At 32.7% G+C, this 6,303-nt stretch overlaps 1 non-coding gene across 1 annotated transcript; it reads right to left on the bottom strand.

Moving 5' to 3' along the window:
- Positions 1-543: 543 nt before the first annotated feature.
- On the bottom strand, positions 544-647 carry LOC128567050 (U6 spliceosomal RNA). Its single transcript, XR_008374725.1, has one exon. It is a non-coding gene; the product is annotated as a U6 spliceosomal RNA (small nuclear RNA).
- Between the last annotated feature and the right edge of the window lie 5,656 nt (positions 648-6,303).

Genomic DNA, 6,303 nt, shown 5'->3' with positions numbered 1-6,303 from the left:
ATCAATGAGTGCTATTTTACATTATTACATTGTTGATAATTTATTAGGCATATAGAAAAAGAATATAAAGACATTATAAGAAAATAAAACTATATGCCCATGTCCTTCATTGAAACAGGTAGTTTATTACACACTGTTTATTACCATAACAGAGTATCACAAACTCAGTAACATAAACAAGATGTTTATTTTCTCAGAAAATAAAATTTCGACTAGAAATCTGAGTTGAAGGTGTTGGCAGGGTGTTTTTGCTTGTTTGTTTTGTTTCTCCCCTTGGTTTGTGAATGGCTGTCTTCACTCTCTTGTCTTCATCGCATCCTCCCCATGTGTGTGTCTGTATCCCAATCTCTCCTTATAAGGATACCAATCATCCATTAGGGTCCACCGCTCATCACCTCACTTAACTTTAAACACCTATTTAAATACCCTATCTCCTAACAGTCACATTCTGAGATACCAATATATAAAATTTGGGGGTGACAGGAGATAATCCAGGCCATAAAAAATTCAAACTCTCTTCTTCTTTCTTTTTTTTTTTATTATTATTATATGGAATGCTTCATGAATTTGTGTGTCATCCTTGCACAGGGGCCATGCTAATCTTCTCTGTATTGTTCCAATTTTTGTATATGTTGCTGCGGAAGCAAGTACAAAAAATTCAAACTTTCTTAACAAAATTTTAACAAATTAAGTTGAACAGAAAATAATGATTCCTTTTAACCAAGTGGGGCCTACCCTGTGCACCTAAGGTAAGTTTAACATCTGGAAATCATTGCCTTTCTTCATATTACAGATGCAAATAAAAGCCTTATGATTATCTTCAGTGACTGAGAAGAAAAATCATTTGACTAAAATCTAATATTCTATCTTAACAAAAAACTCCCAGCAAACTAAAAGTGCAAAGGATCTACCTTGAAATGATAAAGAGCATCTTTAGAAACCTACAACTCACATCATATTTAACAGAAAGAATCTGGATGTCTTACCATTAAAATTAAGAAGGAGGCAACAATATCTGCTCTCACCACATCTACTCAACTTAGCACGGAGGAGTCTTCTAAGTTCAATAAGGTAAAAATTAAATAAAAATCACCAATTTTGAAAATAAGAAATAAGTCTGTCTTTATTTGAGTATAAAATAATTATCTATACAAAAAATACACCAGTTACATTTGCATATATTAAAGACAGACAATTTCAAACTGAAATAAACAAGCAATACCGTTATAATAGCATAATAAATGAGTTAGGGCCAAATCTACAAAAAGGTATACTGAGACAAGATCTATAAACAGATAACCACAAAACATTCCTGAGAGAATGTAAAGAAGGCATACAACACAAAATGGAACTTAAGTTTATAAATTGAAAGTTTCAATATTATTAATTATCTTCAACTATTCTATGTATTGAAACCAATCCCATTTATAACTGAGCAGGCCTTTGTTAAAAAATTCACAAATTGATTTCAAAATTTATTTAGAAATGCAAAAGACCTACAATAGCCAAAAGTGACTTTGAAAAAGAAAAAAACAAACAAAAAAAAATTAACAAGTGAATAATTTTTGGATGACACCTGTGGCTCAGTGGGTAGGGCACTGACCCCATATACTGAGGGTGGCGGGTTTGAACCCAGCCTGGGCCAAACTGCATTGAAAAGATAGCCAGGCATTGTGGCAGGCACCTGTAGTCCCAGCTACTCAGGAGACTGAGGCAAGAGAATCGCATAGGCCCAGGAGTTGGAGGTTGCTGTGAGCTGTGAAGCCATAGCACTCTACTGAGGGTGATAAAGTGAGACTATGAATCTTAAAAAAAAAAAAAAAAAGTATATATTTTTTATCTCCTTAACATGCTAATAATTTTGTCAAACTTTTTTGAACATAAAGTTCATAATATAATTATATAATTATATTGTGGAATTAAGGAATATAATTACATAAACTCTTACTGTTCTTGTCCACTAAATCTATTATCTTCATCATTTTTTATTTTGTTTCTGTTGAAATATCTGCATCATCATTATGGATTATATTTTCTTGTTCTTTACATTCATAAAAAGTTATTTATAATACAAGATATAATTAATTTTACATTTTTGATTGCTGGATATTTTTGCATTCTCCCAAATATAAATTAAGCTTTATTTCAGGATGCCATCAAGTTGCATGGAATCAAATTTATCACTTGTTAAGAGGAAAAATAAAATCTCTGAAAAAATATACAAAAATATATCAAAAATTTGATAAGATTAATATACAGCTGAGAAGATTAGACGCTATAAAACTGAAGATAAATGAATTTGCAGACATAACAATAGAAACTTCTCAAAATGTACTATTTACCGAGCAATAATTTAAGAAAAATTTGATTACACATCAGGAGAAGAGTGCTGTGAGAAACAATGTTCAGAGTCCTCTGAGAATTTAGAGAAATACCCAACCTGGGGAAGATGAACAGCATCTAGATCATGAAGGCTAAAGGTTGAAGGTTGAAGGTTGACTCAGAACTACAGGCATGTGGTATACTCCATATTAAAAAGGGCAAAAGTCATTTGTGCCACAGTACTCTTATTATGTTCCATATCTTTTTCATCATGCCCAATTTTAATAATACTAATTTTTTAAGATTAGTTACATAAATCAGTATTTTTTCATCCATCTATAAGCAAATGGAAACAAAAATCTGTCACAACACAGAGAAATAATCAGTATTTCTGTCTGCAAAGTACAAACTAAACATAAAAGCACGATGTCAATATGAAATTAGGAGAAACATAAATGTATAAAAATAAATAATTATATTTTTCAGATTTCAAAGTGTAAAATATCAAGATTACCCACAGATGTAATGTTGTCATAATTATTGTAAAGATGTCTACTCTAATACATATCACAATTTCCTAAAATATATTTATCATATTTTCTTGTGCAATGGTAAAATATAAAGACAGACGGTAACAACTAAGAAAAACTTCCAAGAGCAGTGGCTTTCCCATCTATTAATCCATACATTAAAATCACCATACATGATAAAACCACTGGAGACATAATGTACATACTTTGCTGTAAGTTATTTAAGGTTCACTTCTAACCTAAATTAAGGTTAAGAAGGGAATTAAAAAAATCTGACCATAATTTTTTTTTTTTACAGTCACAGGGATTAAAGCAATGATACAATATTTAACATTTATTCAATTTTATATGATCCTCTCTTTCTTTTTTTGTATTTTCCTGGAAGACTGCCTCTAATGTTTTACACTTACACTTTGTAGCTCACAATTCACAGAAGCTATTTTTGTAGTGGTTTGCTTCTAGGATCAGATTATGAAGTGAATAGTAGTGATTTTTTTCTAAATATTCCCCACCCTCCTTCTCTTCTTCTTGGAATTCTGGAGAAAATGTTCAAGAATCTTACTGACATTAGTTTGGCAAACTATACTGGAAAATGTAGGCATATAGACAAAAATATCCAAGTAATGTTTTTTTCTTTTTTTTTTTTTGCAGTTTTTGGCCAGGGCTGGGTTTGAACTAGCTACCTCCAGCATATTGGGCCGGCACCCTACTCCTTGAGCCACAGGCACCACCCCAAACAATCTTTTTTTTTTTTTTGCACTTTTGGCCAGGGCAGGGCTTGAACCCACCACCCCCGGTATATGGGGCCATCACCCTACTCCTTGAGCCACAGGGACCACCCTCAAGTAATTTTTTAAAAGTTAAGAGTTGCAGTTTTAATGTACATTTTGTGAAGATAGTTTATTTTGAAAAACCTCCTTACTATTCCCATAATTAAACCACTGAGTTCTTATTAAGTGCTACAGGCTCCATTGGTGATGAGATTCAAGTGTGAAAGCAGCCACATTTTGGACATGGAGGGATACTCATAGACTAGAGAGCATGCACACAGTCCCAGAAGAAGATATTTCACATGCAGAATGGCGAGCCCCGTAAGAAAGAAACATGAGAGCCCAGATAAGACAGCAGAAATTCTGCCTTGAGCAGAGCAAATAGCGAGGAAAGCCTTTTCTAAAAAACTGACATTTGTGCTAATATGCTACGCGTATTATTTTTAAGGCTATGATTAAAATGAAATTATCTGGCTGATTTTATTATTCTTACATTTCTACAGATATTCAGAAAGCAAGGAAAATTCTTTCATGAAGATACACCTCTGTTTGCTGCTCTGGGACATTTTGGCAAAATTATTCCCATTAGCATTAATATAGAAAACACTTTTTGTATTTCATGTACAGTATATTTAGAAATTGATGCTGGCCTCTAATTTCTTCTATCATCTGGCACAGATGTCATTTGAAATTCTGAACTTTTCAGATCTCAGAAAAGTAATATGAATATATAGTAATGAATGCTATATAACCATACATGCATCATAATATGTGTGACGCCTCAAACAGCACTATATTCAAACACATACACTTTTCTGTGGTAAGATGTATGGTATTCACAATTCACAATGAATGTGTGTGTGTGTAAATAAAGACTACGAATGCATGTTACACCTGTTTGGTCCACTTATTGCTACCAATGCATATACTACAATTAAGGAAAAATTGGTTTCAGAGGTGTTCACATTTGAAGATTGAATACAACATCTAAGGAACTTGGAATCTGTATCTAAAGGATTGAAAGTTTTAAAATAAGCAGACTTAAAGTTAGGAGCAACAGAATAAAGTAAAATCACTTATTTTCATAAACAGAATGAAAATGGCTTACTAAACATTATGGGAGAGGATTTTCTCTGTTGAAGAAGGACACCTCAGTTATTGGTATATAGGTCTCACCTAAAGACATATGTGTTTGAGCCATAATTATGATGAACACAAAATCTAACTACTATGTGACAAAGCTCACATAACTAAATTTTTAGTTTATGATAATAAATAAAGAAAGAAAGAAATAGCCATGGCTTTAGCTATGGCTTTTAGAACTATTGAGTTTACTATGAGGCTAAATCCTGGGACCTATGATCAGAAACTCATGATACAAAGACATCAAAATGCAATTGGCTGTATGAATGAACTCAGTGTTGTAACCAAAGATAACCAGATTTAGTTTCTAGAACAGTATAAAAGGGATCTATTTTCAGAAAGTAAAGAGATTCTTCTTTAAGTTTACTACCTAAAATCTAAATTCATGTCTAATACAGAACAATATATATTAATTGTGTGAGAGCATCAACTAGTCCTTTGGCAGTAAAAGCTTTGAAATGTAGGAATTCCACCATAAATTTTAAGAAAGGTGACCAAATTTATCCAAGACTTACCTTTACAAAGTCATATTAGTACATATGGTTAACACCGGGTGCAGAGAGTAAGAGCTGCTGCTTATTCATAGTAGATTGGTCGATTGTAACCAACCCCCTGAAACGCCAACATTACAGAGTTGGAGAAAGAAAACTAGAATTTAACAGAAGTATTCTAGATAGAAATACCTTCTATTTCATCCTATTAAAGGTCCAGGGAAATATCATAGAGTATAAGAGGGAAAGGGAAGTTTAGATGTCTGATTGGTCTATGATATTGGGGGCTTTTAAAAGATTTTCTAGAAGAAACTCATGGTGCTTTCTGAAATCAATATAGATCCATCAGACGGGTATGAATTCTAATCAAGAATTCTCCATTTTCTTGTGCTGTGATCTTGATCAGTGTATCAAAAGTCTCTGACCTCAGTTTTCTTAGCTAATCCAACCAGAATTGTTGCACCTTTAATGCCCGTATGGTAAAATAAGTAAATATGTAATTCCACATAAGACCTTTGTGAAAAGCAAATATAATTGTAAATAATTTGACATAGGTCTTCGGACATTGTAAACCCTCAATAAATTATATTTATTATATATTAATTGTTCCCATAATTAGTAACCAAAACAATTACTTTCAGTGAATCTGGGCTATGTACTAAGTTTGACAGCTCTTACATTTCCCCCAGTATTCTTTCAGAAGAGTAGTTGCACATAACTGGACTAACATCACATTGTAATATCCCTGTGATCTAGATTTTTCCCTAGGTCACAGATAGGTTACAATGTGCAATCAAAACTGAAATAGGTAGTGCATGGATTTTAGTTTGTCTTTCCCTGGAGGTAATATCCAACGTTCCTGTTCCTTCCGACTTCTCCTACAGGCAAATTCTTCTAGAATCAGTGTTTGTAGAGATTTCTGATCATGACACATACTAAAAGGTTTATTTCACAGCACAGCATAATACTCTCCAAAAGACAAAGTTATATAAAGAAAAACAATGTTCTTTTGAAAAATATGCATTCTGAAAACCATTATATAATTCT

The sequence above is a fragment of the Nycticebus coucang genome, chromosome 15 (genome assembly GCF_027406575.1).
Source record: "Nycticebus coucang isolate mNycCou1 chromosome 15, mNycCou1.pri, whole genome shotgun sequence".
Taxonomy (NCBI): domain Eukaryota; kingdom Metazoa; phylum Chordata; class Mammalia; order Primates; family Lorisidae; genus Nycticebus; species Nycticebus coucang.
This window is presented reverse-complemented; position numbering and strand designations above follow the sequence as displayed.